The sequence below is a fragment of the Ascaphus truei genome, chromosome 2 (genome assembly GCF_040206685.1).
Source record: "Ascaphus truei isolate aAscTru1 chromosome 2, aAscTru1.hap1, whole genome shotgun sequence".
NCBI lineage: Eukaryota > Metazoa > Chordata > Amphibia > Anura > Ascaphidae > Ascaphus > Ascaphus truei.
The window spans coordinates 165,148,542-165,161,790 of record NC_134484.1 but is presented as its reverse complement, the minus strand read 5'-3'; the positions used below and the strand labels follow the sequence as shown (position 1 = coordinate 165,161,790).

The 13,249-nt window shown below is 40.0% G+C and overlaps 1 protein-coding gene across 6 annotated transcripts in view; it reads right to left on the bottom strand.

The window, feature by feature from the left end:
* The window catches only part of ZNF236 (zinc finger protein 236), a 203,490-nt gene that overhangs the window by 15,169 nt on the left and 175,072 nt on the right, over positions 1-13,249 (bottom strand). The window lies entirely within an intron of this gene.

The window sequence follows — 13,249 nt, the reverse complement described above, 5'->3', positions numbered from 1 at the left end:
TTCCCCACCCTTCATTACACATGTATTTGTTTGTGATATTTATCATATTTATCATGTACATCATCTGGTCTCTCTGAATCTCTCCTGTATTATTATCTCTAGATATATTCTATTAATTTATAGGTTTATTATTTATTAATTATTTGGTAATGTTTATTTATTTTATAAATTATCTGTCTATCATTTATTCAGCCGATGATGTTTTATTATCATATCAAATTCTTTTTCTTGATTACATTAACTACATTAAGTGTAATTTATTGTATAAATGTATGTATATATATATTTTTTTTTTATTGACTTGTATATTGATATTATGGTATTATATTAATGTGTTCATTTGGTTGTATATAGGATTTCATTGTAGTATTTCTCTTAGTATTGATGTTCATTCCAGCCCTTGCATTTTGGATAGTATAGGAGTTACATTTATTTCCCTATAGACATCTGGTATCCAATTAGCAATCAGTGGTTCTTTGTGTCTTGATTGGTCTAATCCACTATAAAACTATGTTTCACACCTATGCTATTATCCCCTGATGAAGTCTTTCGAGACGAAATGCATAGGGAGTGTCATGTGGACGTGATATTGTCCAGTTTTATTTGATATCACTCACTATTCTATATACGGGACTATATCTTTTAATTTGGAATACACTGATCCCAGCCGGTCATTTGTTGCACTTGTGGGGACAATCTCCGTTTGTATCCTGTGACGTCATTGAGTTGTCGCGTGATTTGGAGCTGAGAACTCACTGCTGTGACACTGGATTTGGAGGAAGGCAACGTCCCTCATGTTCCCCGGTACTCGGAGGCTACTATTGAGGCTGCTGCAGTTCACCCACACCGGATACTTCACTGAAGTCACCCGATACCTGGTTCCTGCGTCTGGCTGGTAAATGAGTTGTACTCAGAATTGCTTTTTATTCCGTTATGTTTGTGAGTGTGTTCTTCATATCTTTTACTCCATAAACTATCTGTTATACTTTTTTACGCTATGAGTGCGCCTGTTTTTTTTTTCTGTTTTTGTAGATATACACACACATATATATATATATATATATATATACACATATATATACATATATATATACACACACACACACATATATATATATATATATATATATATATATATATATATATATATATATATATATATATATATACATATACATATATATATATATATATATATATATATATATATATATATATATATATATATATATATATATATAGCAACTGTAAATATTCCTGTACATTCATTTGCATGTCTTAGACAGGTCTGCAACCCTGTCTTTCACCATTATCACCCAGCAAACAGCACTTCCACTGCTGTTTGCTGGGTGATAATGGTGAAAGACAGGGTTGCAGACCTGTCTAAGACATGCAAATGAATATACAGGAATATTTACAGTTGCTTTATGCTTTACTGTGGAGGGTTTTAGTCACTTTTTTTACCCACCATAACACATATACATATATATATATATATATATATATATATATATATATATATATATATATATATATACACACACATACACATATACAGTGGTCGACAAATCACCAAAAAATCTACTCGCCGAACAAAAAAATCTACTCGCCACCTAGTATCAAACGTGTGCTGCTTGGGCCAATAGGCGCTCGCCACGATGTTAACCACTCGCCCGGGGCTTGCAAATGTATAGGTTTGTCGAACACTGCACACACACACATACATATATACATATATATATATATATATATATATATATATATATATATATATATATATATATATATATAAGGAACCAGCACTCAAAAGGACGTGTGATAAATAAATGTGCTACAAAAATATAAATGAACGCACTTGGACAATGAATATATAACTGTTAATGCATTTGACTATGGATAATAATGCAGCTCTAATAGGGGTTACTTATCTGTCTCATTGTATATCAACTCAGGGGCATTATTTGTCTATTGGATATTTGCGCTCTTTCTCCTTTTTGTAAAAGGGAAATGAAGCACAACCATGCAAATGTCTCGCGTCACTTGACCGGAACATTTCAATGCATAGGATATACCGTCACCCCCATAACGGGGCCTGTATCTCGGGAAACAGGGGGTCCCCGGACCTGAAATCAATGCAGTTCTGCTCCGCAGACCCCTCTGCTACCATATACTAGTAATAACATTTTAAATAAAATATTTTTATTTCGGGCGAGATTTGTGCAGAAAGAGAGGCGGCTCTCTCTCTCTGCAGCAAAATCAACTCACCGGGTGAGCCCTTTTCAGAGGGCCGATCATCTAGTCGCCAGCAACTCGCCATGTTTGCAACTGTTGCTATCACTGGTATTTGGGGTTCTCTGCATACTGTGATAGCAACGCTATAAAAAATAGAGATTTAAAAACCCTGGCGATTTTTTCTATTGGCGCAAACTGCATGAAGCCCATAGAGTATCAGTGTAATACCTGTCAAGGTTTCTTATATATTTTTAAATGAAACAATTTTACACTATATTGTTTCCCTATCCTGTTTCTTATACATGGTCAATCTCTGGGACGGAGGCTGTGTGTCTGAGATTTAACTACTTGGATCCTGTTACCAAATTGTCTAGAGTCCCGACCCTAGATGCCAACATCATTTTTATATATATATATATATATATATATATATATATATATATATATATATAACGCGGATCCACTTATAACGCGGTTTGAGCGTGGACCCCGAATTTAATTTTTAAAAAAAAAAAATGTAAAGTTTTTTTTTGCACACTCACTGCACACACTCACTGCACACACCACACACTCACAGCAGACTGCACACCACACACACACACACACACAGCACACTGCATACACTCACAGCACACTACATACATTCACAGCATACTGCATACACTCACAGCACACTGCACACACTCACAGCACACTTCACACACTCACAGCACACTTCACACACTCACAGCACACTTCACACACTCACAGCACACTGCACACACTCACAGTACACTGCACATACTCACAGCACACTGACACACAGTCAAATACACACACACACACAGAGACACACTGTCTCTTTAAGGGAGCTTGCTCTCGCAAGATGGAAGCAGAAGCAGGAAGCAGAGACAGGGAGAAGAGCTGCCAGATGCCGGGTAAGTGCTGTGTGCTGTTGCCGCTGCCCCACCGGGTCTGGGAACGCTGGGAGAGTTCTCAGCTTTCCCCCTCTGGCGGACACAGTACGACCACAAAAAAAAAAATGGCCATTTTGTTTCTGTGACCCCGTTTATAACGCGGTGGTCGCGGGTGGCCCCCGAGGACCGTGCTATAACGGGGTTAAGCTGTATATATATATATATATATATAAAATAAATAAATATATATATATATATGTGTATATATGTATATATATATATATATATATATATATATATATAATGTTGGCATCTAGGGTCAGGACAACCGTGTTGGTTATGGTAAACAGAAATTGTAATACTGTGCCAGACTACAGAGAGCAGAATCAGAATACTTTTATTATGTTGGCACAGTATTACAATTTCTGATTACCATAACCAACAAGGTTGTATTATAAATTAAGGTTTATGTCATGATGGTATTAAACTAGCACAACATAAGAACATATTGTATGCCATTTTGTTTTTTCTTTGCTACATTTTTTCAATCCTTTTGATGCCAGAGGGGCCTGCAATACCTTTCTCTGATTTGTCAGGAGCTGCTGGAGCACTCTGGCGCTGTCGGAGTTAACTACATTTCTCCTTTATCTTCTAAAATATAAAAATATTGTACAAAAAGATGGCAATATCCTTTGAGTAATACATGCACAGTGTAAAATTTGTATAAAGATTCTGTAAATTGCAGCAATTACATGGAACATTACGTCTGGCTTGATACAGAATGCATCATAAATGCACTACTGAATTTGAGAAAACGGCAAACAATCTTTTTCAATTTAACTACATTTCTTAAGAAGATGAAAGCTCAGAGGAATTATTAGGATACAAGGCTTGTGTATTTATTCAGAGAATAAATTGATACCCAGGGGATTTTAGTGGTCCTTCATAGATAGTAAAATGCATGTATATACTCTATACACAAAAGCATTTGGGAATGTTCCTTTTTAATGTTGAAGGGAAGCAATTTTCCTAATTGATCAGCAATATGAATACCCAAATAATTGCCAGTCTATCATAAGGCCCATTGCAATGAATGTAATGTTTGGCATAGCCAAAGGCTGTGATTATACCAATTCTGTGACGTCACTGCGCTGCCGCCGAGCAGCATCTTGGTTATACTAGGGAGACAGGGCAGAGGGGGCGTGGCAGTGGGCGGTTCGCCCTCATTGGCTGAACCGCTCACGTGACACGACCGTTGCAACAAAAAAAAAACTAAATTTGGCAATCTCCTACCCAGCCGTCCGCTTTGCAGTACGGCGCTCTGCGACCATCACCATCGGTTTGAACAGTTTCATTGGATTTGTGCTACTTGTTTTGGCTCTGCCGCTACATGCGATGCCACATGCGTTTTTCTGTATAATCACGGCCTAAGAAGCAGCAGATTTAATATCACCTAATGTAACTGTGTATTTGTAACCATGTCACCATAACTCTGTGCCCAGGACATACTTGAAAATGAGAGGTAACTCAATGTATTACCTCCTGGTAAAACATTTTATAAATAAAATAATATTGACTATCTCCTTGCTTTAAGGTCAAGTGAGCGACTTAACCCCTTCAGTGCCAAGGGTGTTTGTCACCTGTGTGGCCACGCAGCTTTTCAAACGTCTCATAAACAAAAGTATTAGTAATAGTCAGCATGGATTTATGAAGGATAGGTCGTGCCAAACGGACCTTATTAGTTTCTTTGAGGAGGCAAGTAGGAATTTAGACCAGGGTAATGCAGTTGATGTGGTCTACTTAGATTTTGCAAAGGCTTATCACAGAAGTTAGTGTACAAAATAAAGCAAATTAGACTCACTAAAAATATTTGCACCTGGATTGAAAACTGAAGGACAGACAACAGAGAGTTGTCCTAAATGGGACTTTTTCAGGTTGGGCTAAAGTTGTGAGTGGAGTACCTTAAGGATTGGTACTGGGACCCCTGCTTTTTGGCTTGTTTATTAATGACCTTGAGGTTGACAGAGAGCACAGTCTCCATCTTTGCTGATGACACTAAATTGCGTAAGGTAGTGAAATCAGAGTAGAATGTAATTTCTCTCCAGAAGGACTTGGATTGACTGGAAACTTGGGCAGGTAAATGGCAGATGAGGTTTAATACAGATACATGTAAGGTTATGCATTTCGGAAACAAGAACAAATAGGTGATTTACAAATTGAATGGGGATAAATTAGGGGAATCCTTGAAGGAGAAGGATTTAGGAGTGCTTGTAGACAGAAGGCTTAGCAATAGTGCCCAAAGTCATGAGGTAGCTACAAAGGTAAACAAGATCTTATCTTGCATTAAACGGGCAATGGATAGAAGGGAAGTAAACATAATTATGCCCCTTTATAAAGCATTAGTAAGACCACATCTTGAATATGGAGTACAATTTTGGACACCACTCCATAAAAACTACATTCTAGAACTAGAGAAAGTGCAGAGAAAAGCTACCAAATTAATAAATGGGATGGATAATCTGATTTATGAGGAGAGACTAACTAAATTAGATTTGTTACATTGGAAAAGAGGCATCTAAGAGGGGATATGATAACTATTTACAAAAATATTCCGGGGCAGTTCAAGGAGCTTTCAAAATAAATATTCATCACAAGGGCAGTACAAAGGACTCGGGCCATCCCTTAAGGTTGGAGAAAATGAGATTTCACCAGCAATAAAGGAAAGTGTTCTTTACAGTAAGGACAGTTAAAATGTGGAATTCATTATCCATGGAGACTGTGATGGTAGATACAATATATATCTTCAAAAAAATGCTTGGACATCTTTTTAGAAAAGAAAGGTATTCAGGGATATACCAAATAAGTAAACATGGGAAGGATGTTGATCCAGGGAGTAATCTAATTGCCAATATTTGGAGTCAGGAATGAATTTATTTCCCCCCTTATGAGATATCATTGGATGATATTTCACTGGGGATTTTGGTTTGCCTTAATCTGGATCAATATACTGTAACTACGGATATAGGATAAAGTATCTGTCGTCTAAATTTACCATAGGTTGAACTTGATGGACGTATGTCTCTCTTCAATCTCATGTAACTATGTATACATTTCTTTAAGTGCGATACCCTTGATCTGCTTAATACAGTATTAACCTATGAAAACAATATGTTGGGGGGGGGGGGGGGGGGTTCCAGCACACATTGAGCTTTTTATTGGTACCCGACTCGGGTAGATTGGATATCATGTGGCCAAGATATAATATCAGAAGTCAGAAAGGAAAAAAAAAAAGATATTTTTCCAGATATCTCCAACATTCATTCATTTCATTAAAATGAATACTACATACTATTGCCCCATATCCCCTGATAAGAGCGATAAAAAGTATGTGAGCCTACACATCCATTGGGTCAATATGGACACCAAAATAGCAAGACTATGCCCATCTAAAAAATATCAGGCCTGAATGTAAAATGGTGCACGCCATCATCAAGTAGGCAAAACTACCCCCTAACAGAACAATTTATGTGTGGTGAGGGAATTGTGTGTGTGGCCAGTGGGAGCAGGGGCAAGTGTAATATGGGGGGGGGGGGGGAAGAGTGTGAGCAAGAGAGATGGAGAGAAGGGGGGGGAAAGGGAGAGAAGGGTGGGGGAGAGGGAGAAAGAGGCATATATGTGATGCTCCAATGGCAGAAGCTGATTTAAAGCCCTGCTGGCTGGAGCAGAGGAGGGAGACGTACAAGACGTACTGTAGTGCCCATGGTTATTCTAACACAAACCAGTGGCAATCGCCAAAAAGACCCAGGTACACCCAGGTACATGCTGCATACATGCCTTAAACTAGACCCAGCATTTCTGCATTGATTAATTGCCCATCAGATTAACAGCGGGGTCCCTGGCAGTCCCATTCAAACTGAATGGGAGTGCCAGGGACCACTGCTGTGCTAATCCTATGGGTCATTAGCTAATGCGGAAATGCCTTAAACTTGCCTTAAACTAGCCAGGTTACACCCAGCACATACCCAGAATGTAACCGGGCTAGTTTAAGGCAAGCTTTAGAATACTCGTGGTCTCGTCTGTATAACAACATACGTCATAAGGGCCTCCAGGGTGCAGGCTTTGATGACGTTAGTTGTACGTCCATAGAGCAGGTTAAATTGAATGCATAATTATTATTTTTGTTTTTCAGAGTAGGAAGCAGGGTGTCTCTGGCGCAGAACCACAGTAATTCCAGCTCCAGAGACCCCTTAGTTTTTGAGATAATTAACGGGAAAGTGCTGCCAGTACCTCGTGGTTGCTTAATTATTCCACGTCTTGCAAGTCAAGAGGAAGCGACGACGGATGGCGTTGTGGCTTCCCTATTGGTACATGTGAAGCAGGAGATTTAAACCTACATTTTGTTTCCCCTGGGAGGGGAGTTACCAGTAGCACCTTCCCTGGTCAGTATTTTGGGAAACCAGGGATCCACATGGATGAAATTAATGCAGTTTAGTTCCAGACACCCTGCTTCAGACACATGTTAAAAATAGAGGGGATACATTTTTTTTTTACTGCAGTGGGAACTGCTCCTCCAAGCAAAGGCACACAAAGTAATCCACTATGGGCCTTGAAATGCTTCCATACCCAATCTTGATTAATTGGTGATGAGGTTGATGTGGTGTTGCACCCAAACAAAGGTGTTTATGTCTGGAATCCTTCATCAAATCAATTATCTTGATATTAAACTTTACATTGATGTCAATAAAGAAATTCAGACAGACATTTTCAGAAAGGTGAATGCCAGAAACACCTTTCTGAAAGCGGATAGTAATCATCCATTTTCTCTTGAAGGCATTCCCAAAGAATCCATTGATAAACAATCGCTTGATTTATCTTCAAGATTAATTTCCAGGGGTTATAGCCATACAGATATAAACAATGCATAGCTGTATGCTAACTCAGCAAATCAACAAGATTTATTAGAAACAACACTTGCATCTAGGAGAGAAAAAGGGGTTAAGACAAATCATAACAAGCAGGCACCTTTATTCATAACCCAACACAGCCAACAGGCAACTCAAATTCGCACAATCTTTTTTTATAAACATTGGAATGTGTTGCAACTAGACAAAGATATCAAACAGACTGTTGATCCAGGTCCCAATTTTGCCATCAGGAAAGCGAAATCTTTAGCTCACCCTTTATCACCAAGCCTGTTCGATTCAAGATTGGATAGGGCACATGATGCTAATAATATTTGTGGATTCTTTAAATGTGTTAAATGTCTTTGGAACTTGAGAACAATAGATTGTGGCGGTGGAAGGGTTAACCAGGCCAATAATAAGGGTATTATGCCCGGCTGGTTAACCCTAAACCGTGTTGGGACAGAAGGGGTTAAAATGTATTGACACCATAATACCAGGTTTTCCCCTACACTACCTTTATTGTCCCTGTTTTGCAGCGCAGAAGCTAGCTGCAGTTAAATGAATGAAAAATGTGCTATCTGTACTGTATTTGTATAGCTTCTAGCGCTGTGCCAAGCGTTGATTGAAGAAGCGTGCCTGTTAATAAGTAGCTGCTTTAAAGATAGGCATTAGTTTCCAGACCACAGATGTCGAAACCGCAAAGTCAATGGAATATGTGGTCTGCAGTTTAGCTGAAGTGCCTTCTTGATACATGGTATCCTGCCGTCTCGTTATCCACAAGTTGAATTGGTGGCACACGTCTGTGGTTACATTGTATGCCGGCTTGTAACTCAGACCGATTATAGGTCAAACCGCAACCCACATCACAGGGCCCCTTCAATTAAGTGGCTAACTTGTGTTAGGAAAGAGCTAGCACTCTAATTTTTGGAGTGCAGCTAGGTAAAAAGAAACCATAAACATACATATAAGTTTTATAATTGCTGCATAGGCAGAACACACATATATATATATATATATATATATATATATATATATATATATATATATATATGTGTGTGTTCTGCCTATGCAGCAATTATAAAACTTATATGTATGTTTATGGTTTCTTTTTACCTAGCTGCACTTTGAAGTGGAGAAACGCGTAGCGTAGTCGTTTTTAGGAGCAGTGGAGAGACACGCCGAGAGATTGATTCCTCACCACGGAGCCAAGGCATTGTATCCTTAACTTCAGAGACAGAATCTCGCGAGAGCCGGGCCACGTGATGCGGAAGTAACCGCCCGAGTGAACTGTGCTGGTAACCGGCATCCTCTGATAACCAAGTTTGAGAGACTCGCTACTACTCTCAACTGCTTATATTTTAACTCACAGAATGTGAGTTGGATACCAACTTTTTTATTTTTCGTTACATTTTATTAAAAGGTTTTACATTATCCCTGTTTTTCCTTTTTTATTCCCTACCTATTCTCTTTACGAGATCTATCTGTTAGGTACAATCTGCAATACAGATACACCGCGATTGCTGTTGGGACACCGTGTAATCAACGATCCTGGAGAAAGAAAGACCACAGACAGAAACATACAAGTTTTGAAAGCAGTGTTCCTGAATCCCTGAGTGGATTAAAGGCTGTTATTTGCTTTATTAAGTGTAAGTGCATATCTTACCAATTAATCATCTGAATTGTATAGATATACTGCCCTATGATGTTCTTCTTTTTTTTCTCCTTTTTTTCTCTTTCCCTGTTGATTTGCGCCTAGGTCACTCTTTCCTATACAATTCCAGGCGGCAATTGTGGAGCCGTGGACCTAAGTGGCAGCAGTCTGTAGGGTTAGTTGATTTTAAGGGTTAATACCTCTCGGTTTTTGATTGATTTGGCTAAGTGTGGTTTTTATTTTTTACTGCATTAACAATTTGTTGAGAGTTGCACTGTATATATATATATATATATATATATATATATATATATATATATAATAAAAAAATAAATAGATGATACCGTTCTGTGGCTAACGAAATGCTTTTATTTGTGCGAGCTTTTGAGATACACTGATCTCTTCTTCCGGCGATGTTACAATGAATGAAGCAAGCAAAAGGTATACTTAAAAACAGTGTCTCTTGGAATGTTATCTGTGCTAGTCCTTCCCCCGGTGTGGATGTGTTTTATGGCTAGAGGTGTCAAAAGGTTCCTGAAAGCAAGTGATGTAAGAGTGTGTGTGTGTATACACACACACTGTATTGCAATGGTGTCTTAAAATGTACAGGCAGGAACCCTTTCGTGCCAGACCGGCAATGAATCCATTAACATGCCCATGTTATGGATGAATGAGCTGAGGGATTTGTCATCTTCGTACTTCAAAGGGCACCCTGCTAAGGTAGTGCCCCAGTGTCTAGAGAAGTCCAGAGTTGAAAAGCTTTAGAGACCCGAGGTGTTAGGGTAGCCGGGATATTTGTAATATCAGATACCGGTGCGAAGTATGGGCACTTCACACTTGGTAGCCAAACCCCAGACTTACTGTCACCGGGTAAGAGGTTGGGCCCGGTAAGCCAAGCAACTTAGGTGTCAGGTTGGCACATGCTCTGAGCAAACCGGGAAGCAACTTCTGCCCTTTTTGTGAGCTACTGGCATGTCTGGGATAGGTGGGAAAAGTTGTTCCCACGGGAGGACTGGCTGTGTATGTTAGGGATACGGCTCTTAACCCTATAAAAATGCCTGCAGCCCAGTCCTAGAGAGATTCACCTAAGATCAACCAAGAAACGTCCAAGTCATAGCATCAGCGGTTCCGGAGTGTGAGGGGTTAACTACAGCGTAATGAAGATTTGCACCCCTCTTCCAGGATTCGTTTGAGCTAAGGATTCCCGAACAAATCCTGTAAGGACATTACGAAATCTTTCCCTTCGGCGAAGATATACGGGTGGCAAGTTGCGTCCCTAGCCAAGGACTGCCGCACGAATCAAATTGTGCACCCACTTGCATGCATGCAGGGGTGCCCAGAGACTTTGTTTCGTTCTGTGGACATTTGATTTTATTTCCCCATCCCAATAACTGTTTTATTGACTGTAATGGTGAATATTGTGTGTTTGTCTTAAAAGGAAATAAATTACAATTTATTTTGCCCATCTTGGTGCTCAATCAAGGATCCCGGTATTAATGTGTTGGTAAGACCTGGTCTACCGTGACATAGATATCACCACAGAATCTCAACGTTTATAAATTGCAACTTTACCCATGTAGTTTACCATCTTACATGTGGTTGCGAAAAAGGTTACGTAGGCAGGACCATCCGACCTCAAAAGTGAGGATGATGGCTCATATCCGATCAATAAAGAAACAAGATCTGATACTGCCGGTTTCTAGATATTTCACCAACTGCCATTTAGGTGATATTTCTCAGTTTAAATTTGTAGGTAAAGCTGGACCCAGTTATAATGCGGTGCTTGGGGTCCACAAAATGCGATCGCGTTCTAAGTGGATCGCTGGAAAACAAATGGCTGTGATCAGGGGTTCTTCGTCCGCTGGAGAGCTGGGATAACTCTCCCAGCTGTCCCAGACCCGGCGGCGCAGCGGCACCCCCACGCAGGACTTATCCGGCAGCAGCAGCAGCAGCAGCTCTCTCCTCTCCCTGCTTCTGCTGTTAGCTTACGACTGACAGAGAGGAAAATCAGCATGAGAGTCAGCTCCCTAAGGAGACATTGTGTCTCTGTGTGTGTCTGTGTGTCTGTGTGCATACAACACACCACACTAAAAAAGGCATGGACATAAAGTAAAACCTCTCTTAGTCTGGACACACTGTGTATTAAAATAAATAATGATAGAAACCTCTGCATGCATGTAAGTAGTTCAGTGTCCTGGTCAGCTCATGGCAGTGAAGGGTTAAGTATGAACTCAGTCTGCTTGCTTGTGCAATCCTCTAATGTACTTTAATTGTTTCTCCTAAAATAAGCTTGCTTGCTATTTGATCTCAACTTAAAAGGACATCTAAGAACTCAGTCTGGTTCAAACATTAGAAACATTGAACTCATGGACAAAAAATATCATCAGAATGTTGCTTTTATATTTTTGTTTATTTGTAGACTTGGGACTTTTAGGGTTCAATGTTGTGTTGCAGGATGCTGTTAACTCCTAGGTGAGAGACTTCATACCATGCTGTACTGAACAATTTCAGTTTTCTGATAAGCTGAAGGGGAAAAAATCAATAGGGTGGAAGTGTGGCCCCTAGACTATACTGTGGCACTGGCTGTGATCATAATTGTGGTACAATACCGAAAGAGTAATGCGATCCCTTTGTTTTCACTTATTTCTTAAAGTTGGAAATATTAAAGTGTCTGAAACAACCATGTCACATTTCTGTGGCCTTTTAAAATGTCCCTACTCATTTTTTCCTCTTAGTTTTTAGCTGACACCTGTGCTGCCCATGGCTTGCTTTCTGAATTACTCAGTTCCTTATGGCACAGCCTTGTGATTAAACCATGCCACCTACTGACCGTTCCCTCATAAATAACCTCTTCACTGCTGGAGGGGCTGGCAATATCTTAGAGTTAGAGCAATGCTGGTCCCTCTGACCGCATAGTGATAAGTGATGAAGAACAAATATTGCCCACCATGAGTTTGTATTTATTTTTTGACCCTCTACTTTTTTTTAAATTGATGAATGTATGTGATAGCATTACCAGCTTGATGATTGATTAATTTGTGTACTATTTCCTTAAACATTCCGTTTTTCCATGTACCGAATATAAGAGAATGGGGAGGGGGAGAGAATGGAGGGAGGAAGAGAATGGAGGGACACACAGACACAAACACACACACACCGCTTCCTCTGCACCTATTTTAGTTCACACAGAGATTTGACATGGGGGAGAGTGTGACGGTGTTTCTCTCAAATCAGGAGGCGGACCCGCAGGGCTGAGGTAGGGATGCAAATAAACCGACCACAACCCAGGGACAGAGTCCTGTAAGAGTATCCTTAGTCGGTAAGGAAGCAGGGGTCAGGGATGGTGGCAGAGTTGCAAAGTCGAGGAGGCAAGTGCAGGTCAGGGCAGGCAGAAGGCAGCGAGGTCGGGGTCACGGTCCGGGGTCAGCAACAGGAATTCAAAACATGCAAGAGGATAAGGCGTAACTGCAAAGACCGACAGGAGCTGCAAACACAGAACTTTGCTCGGCGACTCCCTATGGTAACTGCAGCCTATAAAGCACGCTGTCAGTATCCAAAATGGCTAC